General features: G+C 36.7%; 1 protein-coding gene across 5 annotated transcripts in view; it reads left to right on the top strand.

The window, feature by feature from the left end:
* Positions 1-13,978, top strand: part of KTN1 (kinectin 1) — a 111,834-nt gene that overhangs the window by 18,688 nt on the left and 79,168 nt on the right. For 4 of the 5 annotated variants that reach the window (XM_043919283.1, XM_043919282.1, XM_043919281.1 and 1 more), the window contains exon 2: positions 13,746-13,927. The exons of the other annotated variant lie outside the window; for it this stretch is intronic. The gene's annotated coding sequence lies outside the window, so the exon portion shown is untranslated. The remainder of the gene's footprint in view (positions 1-13,745; positions 13,928-13,978) is intronic. 5 annotated transcript variants of the gene reach the window in all.

Below are 13,978 nucleotides of genomic sequence, written 5' to 3'. Positions count from 1 at the left end.
ACAGTGTCTTTTCCTGAAAAAATGGACTTGCTGGGGCTCGATGGATAAGCAAAAATATGAAGGATTGGCATAACTCTCAGCAGCTACCAGCTATGCAGATCCGTTTCATTTTTTTGGAGAAGCTCTTCAAACTGATTTATCTAGTCTTGTATTAAAGGGAAGACAATGAATCTGGTTAAAAGAGAACGAATAGAAGTTTCATGTGTTGTGACATGATACCTAATGGAGAAATTGAATTTCATTACTCATCTCTGGCTTTAGTTGGATTTGTTTCAGATTGGGGTAGCACTACTCTAGAATGGGTATTGCTGAAATAATTTAAGGGATGTGTTAGTAAGGTGTGAGTCATAGAAATAAATATGTGTTGCAGTATACAAAGAGAAATTGCACCTTAGCTTTAAGATTCCAGTGTAATCTGTAAAGTTAATTTTAGGAGGTTGTAAATGGAGTTCTCATGTTAGGCAACTCAATGTTTGCTTTGTTAGAGTATCTTATCTTTTGATTGCTTTGAATCTTTTCCTCTTGTTGTAAAAGATAATTTTTTATACTTGTATTATGAACTCTGGGGCGGTTATACTTTTGTTGTAGTGACTAACTAGAGAATAGAAATTTAGTTAAGTTTTTGTATTTTGATGGCCTTTTCAGGAATTGATTAATTTGGGTTTTTTTTATTGGTTTGTAGAATCAAGTTTAAAAAAATTTTTATTATAGATTTAATACACTTGTAAACTTTTAAACTTTTTTAGCTATGCAATATATAAAATGAATTCACTTATTTTCTTGTGTTTTCTTGAAGTACTTTATACATTTTCTTAAGTTGTCTGGATGTCTTTATTTGATCTGAATGATCAAGCCTTTCCTCTACTGATTTGAAATAATTTATAATAAACTAAATAAAAAAATCAGTTTGGATCTATTTTAGATTTTGAGTTCCATTATTCTCTCTTCATTTATCTTCATTGCACTGCAGTATATTATGTTTCTCTAATTGCTCTGTCTCATAGAATTCTGTGAACGTGTACATAAAGAGTAAATGCTCTAGGATTTTAGGAGGAGGAGAACTATCTGTAGGCATGGTGCTTGAGCTGGAAGAGCAGATCTCATTGACACTCAGGTTCTGTTATTATGCGCTGTTTTTGTTTTTAAACTTGTGGTGTCTTTATTTAGTTGGCTGTGCTGGGTCTTTGTTGCTGGGTGCTGGCTTTCTCTAGCTGTGTAGGGCTGGGACTATTCTCGAGTTGTGGCTTCTCTTGCTGTGGAGAAAGGGTTCTAGGGCGTGTGGGTTTCAGTAGGTGTGGTGCCCAGCCTTAGTTTCCCCATAGCATGTGGAATCTTCCTGGACCAGGGATTGAACTTGTGTTCGTTCCCTGCATTGGCAGGCGGATTCTTAACCGCTGGACCACCAGGGAAGCCCTGTGCTCTGTTTTGTAGATGCTGTATAGGTACTTACTCACCTAGATCATAAATTCATTTAAAGTCAGTGAATCTATTTGTCCAATACTGCTGAGCGTCTTGTGTTCTCCATTCCAAGTTTTAAATTTAAGTGGAGAATAAAGTGAGCAAAATCTATAAATAAAATATTAGCCATATAATAATTAAAATGTGTTTTATAGGACTGACAGTGCCCCCTTTTTTACCCTTACTCTGAATTAATAACTTTCCCATTTCATTAAGAAAATAGTAGCATCAGGAGGATAATTTACACAAACTTATACACTGTATCTACCTCCTTGCCTGTGCCTATATATTCCCTAGATGTCTGTGCTTTCATCTAAGGCCAGTCTCTTTACTTGCACACAAATTCTTTCTCTCTTGCCGTTTGAAAACGTTGTCCCTCACCGCTCTCTCTTCTGCCTCCTCAGGCTTTCCCCTTCTACTGGATCATCTTTATCACTGCATTAACGTGCTGTAATTTCTTCTGCCTGTACAAACCAAACTCCCAAGCTCATATTCCCCTCCAGCTTCCATTGCATTTTTCTTTATTACTTCACAGGAAATCTCCAAAGAGTCGTTCTCATCTGCTGGAGTTCTCACTTTTCAATTCCTTTCAGTCAGGTTTTGTTGATCACCACTCTGTTGTTTTGGTCAAAGTTACCACTAATGTCTCTGTTGCTAAAATCCGATAGTCAGTTTCTAGTTTTTATTGTACTTTATTTACTAACACCATTTAACAAAGTTGTTTGGTCTCTCCTTCTTGATATACTTTATTCATTTAGCAACCAGGGTGACATTCTCCTAATTTTCTTTTTATTTTATTCTCAATTGTCCAGGGGCTCCGTCTTGAGATCTGGGCTCTGTTTATACTGATTCCCTTGGTGATTTTTTTTCTCTAAGCCATAGTCCTTCCAATTGCATGTAAGAAACGACATGATTTTGTTCATTGTCCTCTGCCCCCTTCAAATGATCTCTTCAACCTCATCTTTTACTACATTTCCTCCTGTACATTAAACTTGTCTTTATTGTTCTTGCTCAACTGTTTGTCAGGCGTGTTCCTGTCTCATGTACTGCATATAAATTGCTGGACTGTCTTTTAGTCAAATGTTAGCTTTATTAAGGGCAGGGATTGTGGCCTTTTGTACTGATGTTTATTCAGAATGTCTTAGAAAACAGTGTTACACATAATTGATGATAAAATAACTATACAAAGTGAATTAATTGTTGTGGAAGATGGTAGTTGAAAAGATACTTTCATTGTAATGATTTGAGCTGTATTTTGAGGGATTAGTGAAGATTTGATAAAAGGAACAAGGCAAAACTTTTTGGGTTTGATACTAGGAAGGAGGGAAAATTGGACTTTGTAGAAAGTCACTCCTTTCGGTTACCTGATTTAGAGTCTGTCGTGGCTTTTTACTGCTAGTTCTGTCTTACTTAGTTGACTGCTAACCTACTGTGTCTGGCTATAGTTTATAATTCTCAAAATCACATCTAGAACTCCCAGACAAAAACTTACTCCTGTATTCTTGAACTTGACATATAATTTCATAGTTTACAGATTTCTTCCAAGCTGGAAGCATTGGTGTTGTCTTAGAGACCTTCCTAACTTTCACCATCCTCTAATCTCCACTGACTTAATTCACTCTATCAGATCTATTTAGCCTTTTGAAATAGTCATTTTAATTGGTTTCCTTGCACCTGTGTTAACCTATCCTTTGGATTTTAAATTTTGATTTGTAACTTATTTGTAGAAGTCCTAATTGATTCATATCTACCTAGTTACTTTTGATAGTTTCTATTTTCTACTATTTCTATTATTCCCCGGTTTCCTCTTAGTTACTTTCTGTGTGTAGGTTGTAATCTATATTTGGTAATTCAGGTATCTTAAACTTTTAGGGATGTGATTCCTTAGTTTATTTCTGTTGCCTCTTGCTCATGGTGGCTTATCTCATGTTCTGTCATTTTGTGTTGTGGGCTCTTATCTGAATGACAGTATTTGGGAATCTTGAGCTTCTTGGCTTGAGGGAGCAATCCAGCAAAGAAGATGTACATTCATTTTTGTCACATGCACTATGGTACCACCAACTTGGGACCGCTTAAATATTTTGTCTTGGCATTTCCAAGATCATGTAAGTAGTTTGGATCATGTAAGTAGCTCTATGTAAGAAGAGACCCCTGAAGTCAAGTCAGAATTGGGACCAAAAGTCAGGACTCTTGACTTCATTTTAGTGCTTCATTGTATTGCTGTTCATCAATCTGAAAATTTATTTTTGTTCAGGATATATCTGGGATATGACATGCATACTTTCTTTGAAGGTTAGTGACAACACAGTGTGGGCTTCTCTGGTGGGTCAGACAGTAAAGAATTCACCTGCAATGCAGGAGACGTGGGTTCGATCCCTGGGTTGGGAAGATCCCCTGGAGGAGGACATGGCAACCCAGTCCAGTATTCTTGCCTGGAGAATCCCCATGGACAGAAGAGCCTGTCGGGCTACAGTCCATGGGGTCAATCTTAAATTTTACTAAGAAGGGATTGAAAATATTGTAGATAACTTCTGTTGTGGAAAGGAAATCTGATCAAATGATACTTGCCCATGAATATCCTTTTTTTAAGCACTGTATAGTACTTCCATACATAAACTGTTTTCCTCAAAAATATTAACTTGTATGTTAAAAGGGACTTCCCTGGTGGTTAAGATGGTAAAGAATCTGCCTGCAGTGCACAAGATACCAGTTGGATCCTTGGGTTGGGAAGATTCCCCTGGAGTAGGAAATGGTAACTCACTCCAGTATTCTTGCCTGGAGAATCAGATGGACAGAGGAGCCTGGCGGGCTATGGTCCATAGGGTTGCAAAGAATCTGACACGACTGAGTGATATTTTCACTTCACTTCAATTCACTTCACTTGTACATTAAAAAAACAACATAAGATGTTATTGTGGATATAAAGGAAGAGAAACATGGTATAATAGTGGCATGTTTGGAATACAGACTGTTTAGATTGAGCATGATGAGGTTACAGAGAGATTTTTTAACACATGAAATCTGTTTTTACTAAGAAACTGTGATAAGGGCTTTCAGCTACTGATAGTAATATTATAACTGTGTTGTACATTGAACAAAGCTCTTGTAGAGTACTCTTGGTGCTTGTATATCTTAAAGCTGTATTCATTTAGTTGTTCAGACATTGTAGATTTATACGGGAATTTTTATGTAATTAAGTATTCCTGGGTTGAAAACTACCTTTGCCTCAACTCTTTGTTTGCTCTTTACAAATGTGCTTCCTCATATGTTGCTTGGTATACATCAGTGGGGAAAAAAATGACTTAGTTTGTTCGGAGTTTAGTCTTGAATTTTTGTTACATTTTTCTTATTGGTTCTTTTGAGTCACCTCAGTTGACAGTTGAAGGACAGACAATTTATAAGATTTGGGTTTTTTGTCATTTGTTTTAAATGTTCTTTTAGTTTAAAGAAAATGGTGTCAGAGTCAAGAGTAACTAAAATATTGTGGTAGTAAGAAAAGAGATTTCAAAATTTTTACATTTACTTGAAATTCAATAGTTTGCCGATTAAACTGCTTCCATTTTTCCTTGTAGTATATAAGGAACAATTCTTTTAAAATTTGTGTTTATCTAAACTTTTAAAAGTGTAATATTGTGCATTCAGGGTAATTACTTAAATTTGTTTTAATGTAGAAAAGTTTTAAAAATGTGAAGAATGAACTGTATGTTAAAAATATTTGTAATTTTAGTCTGAGAAAGCAATAATTCTCATTTTTCTGTAGTTTGAGACCACATATTTAATTGTGCTCTACATAAATAATTTTCAGCTTTTTTTGTTATATAATGTATTTTGCAACCTTACACTGTTTATTTCAGATGTTTAAATGTGATGTGTCTGTAGATGTCCCATCATTATAGACAATGGGACCTTCTTTATGCATATAGTTTTATCTTTTTTGATTAACTAGTTCTCTTGAACTTTTAAAAAATAAAATCAAGGAGCAATTATGAAATTTTAGTTTTCACATTATTTATTATATTAATATAAACAGATTGTTAAGCCTTTTGAGAGATTTACAAAATTTAAACTCAGTGGTACAGCTCAATTTTTGTATGAACAAACCTAAGTTATAGGAAGGCAAGTGAATAGAATTGTAAAACTGTCTGATTAGCATTCATAATATATACTCAGATGAAACACAGGAGATATATATATCCATTCTGTAAACTTTTGGGGGAAAGGTTTGGGAGTAGGGCAGACCAGGGATGAAAACTTTGGTCTGTTATTCTAGGGCAGGTTTCTTTAACCTGGAATCCATGCATATCTTTCAGGGAGTCCAGAAATGTTCAGAATGTACACTTTAGTGTATGCTTTTTTGTTTGAGAAAGAGACTGGTATCTTTCATAAATTTCTTGAAAGATTTATGTCCAAATAAAAGATAAAGCGACTGGTTTGGGCTTGATTTCTTATGATCCCATGGATAGCTCACTCTGGTTCACTTGACAGAGGCATCTCTACTGCCATTAGCTGTTAATTACATTAAAATTGTGTTCTATTAAGGTTTAAGGTGTGATTAAGTTAAAGGGTCCTTAATATTACAAAGGGAATGTGATAATATGGAAGAAATTAGCATTGGTGACTTTTGCTGTCATCTCATAATCTGAGCCTCTGCTTGTCTGCATGTTTTTCTATTAATAACTCAACAAAGGTACGTTGAATTGCTGCTATGGACTTAGATAGTATGGACTTTGACACTTGATTCCTGTCATCTTGAGTTAAATTAATTCTGTCTCAACTTCTTTTCCATCCCGTTTCTTTCACTTTTTTGTTGGCCACCCCCGCCCCACTACTTCCTTTAAAAATCTTTCTGTCTTTCATGTTTTCCCTGTATTCCCCTGAATTTCATTCCCAGTTCCTTCTTGCCACCTTTCCTCCTGCTTTGTATTACTCTTCTACCTATGGGTATAATGTAAAACTGGAGTACAGAATGAAGAAGGGAAAAGGCTAATAGAGTTTTGCCAAGAGAATGCACTGATCATAGCAAACACCCTATTCTAACAACACAAGAGAACTCTACACATGGACATCACCAGATGGTCAATACCAACATCAGATTGATTATATTCTTTGCAGCCAAAGATGGAGAAGCTCTATACAGTCAGCAAAAACAAGACCAGGAGCTGACTGTGGCTCAGATCATGAACTCCTTATTGTCAAATTCAGACTTAAATTGAAGAAAGTAGGGGAAACCACTAGACCATGCAAATATGACCTAAATCAAATCCCTTATGACTATACAGTGGAATTGAGAAATAGATTTAAGGGACTAGATCTGATAGAGTTCCTGAAGAACTATGGACGGAGGTTTGTGACATTGAACAGGAGACAGCGATCAAGACCATCCCCAAGTAAAGGAAATGCCAAAAAGCAAAATGGCTGTCTGAGGAGGCCTTACAAATAGCTGTGAAAAGAAGAGAAGTGAAAAGCAAAGGAGAGAAGGAAAGACACCCATTTGAATGTAGAGTTCCAAAGAATAGCAAGGAGAGATAAGAAAGCCTTAGTGATCAGTGCAAAGAAATAGAGGAAAACAATAGAATGGGAAAGACTAGAGATCTCTTCAAGAAAATCAGAGATACCAAGGGAACATTTCATGCAAAGATGGTCACAATAAAGGACAGAAATGGTAAGGACCTAACAGAAGCAGAAGATATTAAGAGGTGGCAAGAATACACAGAAGAACTGTACAAGAAAGATCTTCACGACCCAGATAATCACAATGGTAGGATCACTCATGTGGAGCCAGACATCCTGGAATGTGAAGTCTAGTGGGCCTTAGGAAGCATCACTGCGAACAAAGCTAGTGGAGGTGATGGAATTCCAGTTGAGCTATTTCAAATCCTAAAAGATGATGCTGTGAAAGTGCTGCACTCAATATGCCAGCAAATTTGGAAAACTCAGCAGTGGCCACAGGACTGGAAAAGGTCAGTTTTCATTCCAATCCCAAAGAAAGGCAATGCCAAAGAATGCTCAAACTACCACACAACTGTACTCATCTCACACGCTATCAAAGTAATGCTCAAAATTCTCCAAGTAAGGCCTCAACAATACATGAACCGTGAACTTTCAGATGTTCAGGCTGGTTTTAGAAAAGGCAAAGGAACCAGATATCAAATTGCCAACATCTTCCGGATCATCGAAAAAGCAAGAGAGTTCCAGAAAAAACATCTATTTCTGCTTTATTGACTATGTCAAAGCTTTTGACTGTGTGGATCACAATAAACTGTGAAAAATTCTGAAAGAGATGGGAATACCAGACCACCTGACCTGCCTGTTGAGAAATCTATATGCAGATCAGGAAGCAACAGTTAGAACTGGACATGGAACAGCAGACTGGTTCCAGATAGGAAAAGGAGTATGTCGTATGTCAATGCTGTATATTGTCACCCTGCTTCTTTAACTTACATGCAGAGTACATCATGAGAAACACCGGACTGGATGAAGCACAAGCTGGAATCAAGATTGCCATGAGAAATATCAATAACCTCAGATATGCAGATAACACCACCCTTATGGCAGAAAGTGAAGAAGAACTAAAGAGCCTCTTGATGAAAGTGAAAGAGGAGAGTGAAAAAGTTGGCTTAAAGATCAGCATTCGCTCCCATCACTTCATGGCAAATAGTGAAACAATGGAAACAGTGAGAGACTTTATGTTTTTGGGCTCCAGAATTTCTGCAGATGGTGACTGCAGCCACCATGAAATTAAAAGATGCTTATTCCTTGGAAGGAAAGTTATGACCAACCTAGACAGCATATTAAAAAGTAGAGACATTACTTTGCCAACAAATGTCCATCTAATCAAGGCTATGTTTTTTCCAATAGTCATGTATGGATGTCAGAGTTGGACCATAAAGAAAGCTGAATAACACACAAAGGGATTCCCATAAGGATAACAGCTGATCTATCAATAGAAACCCTCCAGGCCAGAAGGTAATGGCAGGACATACTTAAAGTAATGAAAGAGAATAACCTACAACCTAGATTACTGTACCCAGCAAGGATCTCATTCAGATATGAAGGAGAATTCAAAAGCTTTACAGACAAGCAAAAGCTAAGAGAATTCAGCACCACCAAACCAGCTCTTCAACAAATGCTAAAGGATCTTCTCTAGACAGGAAATGCAGAAAGGTTGTATAAACGTGAACCCAAAACAACAAAGTAAATGGCAACAGGACCACACCTATCAATAATTACCTTAAATATAAATGGGTTGAATGCCCCAACCAAAAGACAAAGATTGGCTGAATGGATACAAAAACAAGACCCCTATATATGCTGTCTACAAGAGACCCACCTCAAAACAAGAGACACATACAGACTAAAAGTGAAGGGCTGGAAAAAAATATTTCACGCAAACAGAGACCAAAAGAAAGCAGGAGTCGCAATACTCGTATCAGATAAAATAGACTTTCAAATAAAGGATGTGGAAAGAGACAAAGAAGGACACTACATAATGATCAAAGGATCAATCCAAGAGGAAGATATAACAATTATAAATATATATGCACCCAACATAGGAGCACCGCAATATGTACAGCAAACACTAACGAGTATGAAAGAGGAAATTAATAGTAACACAATAATAGTGGGAGACTTTAATACCCCACTCACAACTATGGATAGATCAACTAAACAGAAAATTAACAAGGAAACACAAACCTTAAATAAATAACACAATGGATCAGCTAGACCTAATTGATATCTATAGGACATTTCACCCCAAAACAATCAACTTCACCTTTTTCCAAAGTGCACATGGAACATTCTCCAGAATAGATCACATCCTGGGCCATAAATCTGGTCTTGGAAAATTCAAAAAAATTGAAATCATTCCAGTCATCTTTTCTGACCACAGTGCAGTAAGATTAGATCTCAATTACAGGAAAAAAATTGTTAAAAATTCAAATATATGGAGCTAAATAACATGCTTCTGAATAACCAACAAATCATAGAAGAAATCAAAAAAGAAATCAAAATATGTATAGAAATGAATGAAAATGAAAACACAACAACCCAAAACCTATGGGACACCGTAAAAGCAGTGCTAAGGGGAAGGTTCATAGCATGACAGGCTTACCTCAAGAAACAAGAAAAAAACCAAATAAATAACCTAACTCTACACCTAAAGCAATTAGAGAAGGAAGAAATGAAGAACCCCAGGGTTAGCAGAAGGAAAGAAATCTTAAAAATTAGGGCAGAAATAAATGCAAAAGAAACTAAAGAGACCATAGCAAAAATCAACAAAACTAAAAGCTGGTTTTTTGAAAAAATAAACAAAATTGACAAACCATTAACCAGACTCATCAAGAAGCAAAGGGAGAAGAACCAAATTAACAAAATTAGAAATGAAAATGGAGAGATCACAACAGACAACACTGAAATACAAAGGATCATAAGAGACTACTACCAGCAGCTCTATGCCAATAAAATGGACAACTTGGATGAAGTGGACAAATTCTTAGAAAAGTGTAACTTTCCAAAACTGTACCAGGAAGAAATACAAGATCTTAACAGACCCATCACAAGCAAGGAAATTGAAACTGTAATCAGAAATCTTCCAGCAAACAAAAGCCCAGGACCAGATGGCTTCACAGCTGAATTCTACCAAAAATTTAGAGAAGAGCTAACACCTATCTTACTCAAACTCTTCCAGAAAATTGCAGAAGGTAAACTTCCAAACTCATTCAATGAGGCCACCATCACCCTAATTCCAAAACCAGACAAAGATGCCACAAAAAAAGAAAACTACAGGCCAATATCACTGATGAACATAGATGCAAAAATCCTTAACAAAATTCTAGCAAACAGAATCCAACAACATATTAAAAAAATCATACACCATGACCAAGTGGGCTTTATCCCAGGAATGCAAGGATTCTTTAATATCCACAAATCAATCAATGTAATACACCACATTAACAAATTGAAAGATAAAAACCATATGATTATCTCAATAGATGCAGAGAAAGCCTTTGACAAAATTCAACACTCATTTATGATTAAAACTCTCCAGAAAGCAGGAATAGAAGGAACATACCTCAACATAATAAAAGCTATATATGACAAACCCACAGCAAGCATCACCCTCAATGGTGAAAAATTGAAAGCATTTCCCCTGAAATCAGGAATAAGACAAGGGTGCCCACTCTCACCACTACTATTCAACATAGTGTTGGAAGTTTTGGCCACAGCAATCAGAGCAGAAAAAGAAGTAAAAGGAATCCAGATAGGAAAAGAAGAAGTGACACTCTCACTGTTTGCAGATGACATGATCCTCTACAGAGAAAACCCTAAAGACTCTACCAGAAAATTACTAGAGCTAATCAATGAATATAGTAAAGTTGCAGGATATAAAATTAACACACAGAAATCCCTTGCATTCCTATACACTAACAATGAAGAAACAGAAGGAGAAGTTAAGGAAACAAGACCATCCACCATTGCAACAAAAAGAATAAAATACGTAGGAGTATATCTACCTAAAGAAACAAAAGACCTATACATAGAAAACTATGAAACACTGATGAAAGAAATCAAAGAGGACACAAACAGATGGAGAAACATACCGTGTTCATGGATTGGAAGAATCAATATTGTCAAAATGGCTATTCTACCCAAAGCAATCTATAGATTCAGTGCAATCCCTATCAAGCTACCAACGGTATTTTTCACAGAACTAGAGCAAATAATTTCACACTTTGTATGGAAATACAAAAAACCTCGAATAGCCAAAGTAATCTTGAGAAAGAAGAATGGAACTGGAGGAATCAACCTGCCTGACTTCAGACTCTACTACAAAGCCACAGTCATCAAGACAGTATGGTACTGGCACAAAGACAGAAATATAGATCAATGGAACAGAATAGAAAGCCCAGAGATAAATCCACGAACCTATGGACACCTTATCTTCGACAAAGGAGGCAAGGATATACAATGGAAAAAAGACAACCTCTTTAACAAGTGGTGCTGGGAAAACTGGTCAACCACTTGTAAAAGAATGAAACTACAACACTTTCTAACACCATACACAAAAATAAACTCAAAATGGATTAAAGATCTAAATGTAAGACCAGAAACTATAAAACTCCTAGAGGAGAACATAGGCAAAACACTCTCCGACATAAATCACAGCAAGATCCTCCATGACCCACCTCCCAGAATATTGGAAATAAAAGCAAAAATAAACAAATGGGAACTAATGAAACTTAAAAGGTTTTGCACAACAAAGGAAACTATAAGCAAGGTGAAAAGACAGCCCTCAGATTGGGAGAAAATAATAGCAAATGAAGCAACAGACAAAGGATTAATATCAAAAATATACAAACAACTCCTGCAGCTCAATTCCAGAAAAATAAGTGACCCAATCAAAAAATGGGCAAAGAACTAAACATCAAAAAATGGGCAAAGAACTAAACAGACATTTCTCCAAAGAAGACATACAGATGTCTAACAAACACATGAAAAGATGCTCAACATCACTCATTATCAGAGAAATGCAAATCAAAACCACAATGAGGTACCATTACACGCCAGTCAGGATGGCTGCTATCCAAAAGTCTACAAGCAATAAATGCTGGAGAGGGTGTGGAGAAAAGGGAACCCTCTTACACTGTTGGTGGGAATGCAGATTGGTACAGCCACTATGGAAAACAGTGTGGAGATTTCTTAAAAAACTGGAAATAGAACTGCCATATGACCCAGCAATCCCACTTCTGGGCATACACACCGAGGAAACCAGATCTGAAAAAGACACGTGCACCCCAATGTTCATTGCAGCACTGTTTATGATAGCCAGGACATGGAAGCAACCTAGATGCCCATCAGCAGATGAATGGATAAGGAAGCTGTGGTACATATACACCATGGAATATTAGTCAGCCGTTAAAAAGAATTCATTTGAATCAGTTCTAATGAGATGGATGAAACTGGAGCCCCTTATACAGAGTGAAGTAAGCCAGAAAGATAAAGAACATTACAGCATACTAACACATATATATGGAATTTAGAAAGATGGTAATGATAACCCTATATACAAAACAGAAAAAGAGACACAGATGTACAGAACAGACTTTTGGACTCTGTGGGCGAAGGCGAGGGTGGGATGTTTCAAAAGAACAGCATGTATATTATCTATGGTGAAACAGATCACCAGCCCAGGTGGATTGCATGAGACAAGTGCTCGGGCCTGGTGCACTGGGAAGACCCAGAGGAATCAGGTGGAGAGGGAGGTGGGAGGGGGGATTGGGATGGGGAATACATGTAACTCCATGGCTGATTCATGTCAGTGTATGACAAAACCCACTGCAATGTTGTGAAGTAATTAGCCTCCAACTAATAAAAATTAAAAAAAAAAATAAAAAAAAAAGAAAGCTGAGCACTGAAGAATTGATGCTTTTGAGCTGTGGTGTTGGAGAAGACTCTTGAGAGTTCCTTGGACTGCGAGGAGATCCAACCAGTCCATCCTAAAGGAGATCACTCATGAGTGTTCATTGGAAGGACTGATGTTGAAGCTGAAACTGCAATATTTGGCCACCTGATGCAAAGAACTGACTCATTTGAAAAGACCCTGATATTGGGAAAGATTGAAGGCAGGAGGAGAAGGGTACGACAGAGGATGAGATGGTTGGATGGCATCACTGAGTCAATGAGCAGGAGTTTGAGTAAACTCTGGGAGTTGGTGATGGACAGGGAGGCCTGGCGTGCTGCAGTCCATGGGGTAGCAAAGAGTCAGACATGACTGAGGTACTGAACTGAACTGAACTGTGGTATATTAATCAGTACTGTAGTTCTTACTCATTTTGCTATTTTTAAACAACGAGTTGAAAACTTTATGTGTTCCTCTTGAACTAACAAAATTTAAAGCATTAAGACAAGTGAGACTGTACCCATGATTATTGCATAGTTCTTTAATTTACATATTCATCTTAATGACCTATTATTATACATGAGATATTTTGATCCTGCAAGTAAAATTATGGTTTTGATTATTCAGTATTGAATTGAATAGTCTCAGTATTTACAGTTTTAACAGCAATATTTTATTGAGTTTATACTTGCTAATTCAACCCATTCTGATGTTGTGTATTTAGTCTCAGCTTTTCTTATTATATGTAATATTGCCCTGAACATCTTTACATATGTTTTTCTTTGTACATGTCTTGGGATAAAGTATCAGAAATATTGGATTAAAGCAATGCAAACATTTTCTTGATTTTAAATTTGCCTTGGTGTTTTGGTTGGACTCCTCCTAGATGCAGAAAGAGAGCTCAAATGAAGGGGCATTGAATTGTATGAAGGGAATCTCCTGAAAAATCTAAAGACTGAAATCATGATTCTTCCAGCCTCGTATGAGACCTAGAAAAGGGAGCTAGAAAAATCATCAGGAATCTGTGTTTCAGAGTTTCTGTGGTTTCGTGGCCTCTCTTCTCTGAAGGTTTGCTTCTTTATCTGCTTTGTCATAGATTTTGTCTCCTAAGAAAGACCT

The sequence above is a fragment of the Cervus elaphus genome, chromosome 12, assembly GCF_910594005.1.
Source record: "Cervus elaphus chromosome 12, mCerEla1.1, whole genome shotgun sequence".
NCBI lineage: Eukaryota > Metazoa > Chordata > Mammalia > Artiodactyla > Cervidae > Cervus > Cervus elaphus.
The sequence above is the reverse complement of the archived record's forward strand: the minus strand, read 5'-3'. Positions and strand labels throughout refer to the sequence as shown.